At 37.1% G+C, this 2,999-nt stretch overlaps 1 pseudogene; it reads right to left on the bottom strand.

The window, feature by feature from the left end:
• Positions 1 to 1,474: 1,474 nt before the first annotated feature.
• On the bottom strand, positions 1,475 to 2,108 carry LOC102469356 (isopentenyl-diphosphate Delta-isomerase 1-like; annotated as a pseudogene).
• Positions 2,109 to 2,999: the final 891 nt, after the last annotated feature.

Genomic DNA, 2,999 nt, shown 5'->3' with positions numbered 1-2,999 from the left:
GCTTTTCTTGCCTTCCTGGCCGTGTGAATCTCAGTTCTGTACACCTGTCTATATTCCTTATGACAGGGCTTAGCTTTTTCATAGACAAGCTTCCTCCTGCCATTCTTTTTTTGAGGTAATTTTTTAATTGCTTTTACTTTTCAATAAAATTAATTACTTGCTGCATTAGTAAATTAATACTTACTTCACTGATTAAATCTGTGGGTAAGGAATTCTTACCCACAGATTTAATGAAAATAACAGTGGGCAGTCAGAAAAGTCATGATGTATTTTTCTGTTTTTCCATGCAAAAATGCATCAAGACTTTTCGAAAGGCCCAATTAAGTCTTGCCTGAAATTAGAATTTAACTGCGGTTAGCAAGAAATGAATGATTCAATTTGTAAAACATTTAGCTTTTTAAAGAAACCTTTGCTTCACTATTCATTATTCTATAGGAAAGTTATATTATGATTTCAAACTTGACAAATTTGCTTTAAAAAGTGCATTGATCAAGGTATAATTTTAAATATAACATACATATACTCCATAACCTGAATCTATTTAATGTCAATATGCAATCTTTTCTTTTGTTTTATCCTCTCCAAAAATGTGGTCTGACTTTATGAAACAGTAGTAGTAAGTGACTGCCCCCCCCCCAGGGCACACCTGGCACTACCTGGTGTAATTCTAGCTATCCTGGGAGAAAGTGTGCTAATGGCACTCAGTGTGTAGAGCCCAGAGTTGCTGCTAAAAATCTTACAATACACAGGATAAATCACGACAGTGAAGAACTGTCCACCCTCAGTGCCAATAATATCAAGGCTAGACACCCTACTGTGGAGTAGGACTCACCTCCACTTTGTGAGCAGTCCATGTGAATTCTGAAAATACAGATTTTACTAACTGGTAAATACTTTAGAAGACTGAAGCTAACCAATCTCCACCAAACGCAATGGTTACCTCTAAGTATCAAAATGATACTTCTAGAATGACAGAAATTAGAACACTTACCACTTAATTTCCCTTAAACCCAGACTGCCAGTTTAATCTGTTAATATGGACAGCTAATTAGATTGGTTTGAAGTGGCCAAGCAAATACTTTCCTTTGCTCATTTTTATAGACAATGATGAAAAATTATATAAAACACTTGGTAAATAGAAAAGTGCTTTATAAGAGTCTAGTGATTTTTTTTTTTTACAACATACCAAAACTGAAAAACTTCATTTATTTGTTCAAATTTGTCATAACTGGGGGTTTAGACAGGTTAAGTTTTTCTTTGTTCTCTCTCACTTTACAATATTTCTCATAAATGTCTTTTACAAAGAGCAAGCAACACATATACATGGGGTATGTGATACAAAATTACAAGTCTGTTCTGATTATAAAGTATGAATGTATCATGTGAAAGTTCTCCTAAAGGAACCAAATTTAAAGCAAAAATCATTCTAAATTTACTAAGTAGAGAAAATTTCAGTATTCACTCATCTATGCTCTCACATTCTATAAATTTTTTCATGGTCAACAAACTGATTTAAATAATTTAAGTTATTCCACCATTTAAACAAAATTGTCCGCAATAATATTAGACAATGGAGTTAGCTTAATTTCACCATGGGTTGCTTTTTTCAGAAGTTCCTACAGTTCTTCCTTTGACACATAACAGTAGCTTTTAATCTCACTAGGATCTGGAGTCAAAGTTACATTTTTCATCACAAACAAGAGGTAATCAATTTCATGTTCACCCAGATACCATCAGGCTGAGCTTGGTAGTACAATCATGTTGGATAATTAATTTCTTCTGGCAGAACCTCTTCCATGGGAATCCTGACCCAGCTGGTAAATGCCTCTGTGCTGCTGGGTTTACTCTGAGGGCCTCATTCTCTTCAAGCTCGCCTGGGTTACCTAGAGGATGACTACGACAAATATTGGTAAAACAGCCTGGAAAGGTCACTTGGCATCTGATCTCTGTTGTAGCAAGAGCTTATTCTCAGTGTTGAATATGAAGACACTAAAAGCTCCATGCAACCATCCTTTCTCAATGGTTTCATTCAGATGACAATTCCTCTTTTGAGCAAGCTTCTTTCTCAGGCACTTGATTTTCAGCTCCACAAAATTCCTTCGCTTTTTCTTAAGGGTTTCTGGCACAGCAGGAACCTTTTCCTTGGTGGATTTCACCTCAGCGGGAACCCCCTTTTTCTTCTCTTGAATGCCCTCCATGGTTCCAGCTGGAAAAGAGCTGTTACGTGTTTTTTTCCTGAGCTCCTTCCAGTCACCACTTTCTAATAATCTCTCTCCTATACAGTCTCTAGTATCTACAATTGTCCTCCCTATTATTAGGTCTTCAAACATCCTATTTCTGCTTTTAAATAAAAAATATAATCACTGTACATCTTTACAGCATGCAAAATGTTTTTTCCCAGCATGAATACAGTGCATATTAGTCAAGTCAAAATATGACCACATACATTATCAACAGATAACTTCATTTTTATGTCTGATAAGTATTTGTTTTTTCTGTTTGTTTTTTCCTTGATCCACTCCCTATTACTCACCTCCTCCTACACTTGCCCTCCTGGCTGTTTCAGTTTCTGCCACAGAGCACAGATATTCAGTATATATTAAATGGGGACATACAATGCCTCTCTTTCATAGTCTGACTTGCTTCACTTAACATTAAATCTTCTATATTTATTCACTTTGTATCAGATGCCAGGGTCTCATTTTTGTTTGTTTGTTTTTAAAGAGAGATTTTTGCTACAGAGCATACACATTCACTGGAGAGACAGAGAGACAGAAAGTGAGAAATCATGGGACCAGCAGTTAGCGTAATGGCTATGTCACTGGACTCCCACATAGTCAACCACTGTTTGCGTCCCGGACCCAGTGGCTTAAAACTCACGCCGGGCACTTGTGCGTGTGTGCCCAAGATCCTGAGAGGAGAACGGAGGAGAAGGGATTGTGGCATGGTCATCCCCCCTGGGGGGTGATTTCTCGCTTTCTGTCTCTCTGTTTCTCTGT

This window comes from Tupaia chinensis, unplaced genomic scaffold, assembly GCF_000334495.1.
Source record: "Tupaia chinensis unplaced genomic scaffold, TupChi_1.0 Scaffold000538_1, whole genome shotgun sequence".
NCBI lineage: Eukaryota > Metazoa > Chordata > Mammalia > Scandentia > Tupaiidae > Tupaia > Tupaia belangeri.
This window is presented reverse-complemented; position numbering and strand designations above follow the sequence as displayed.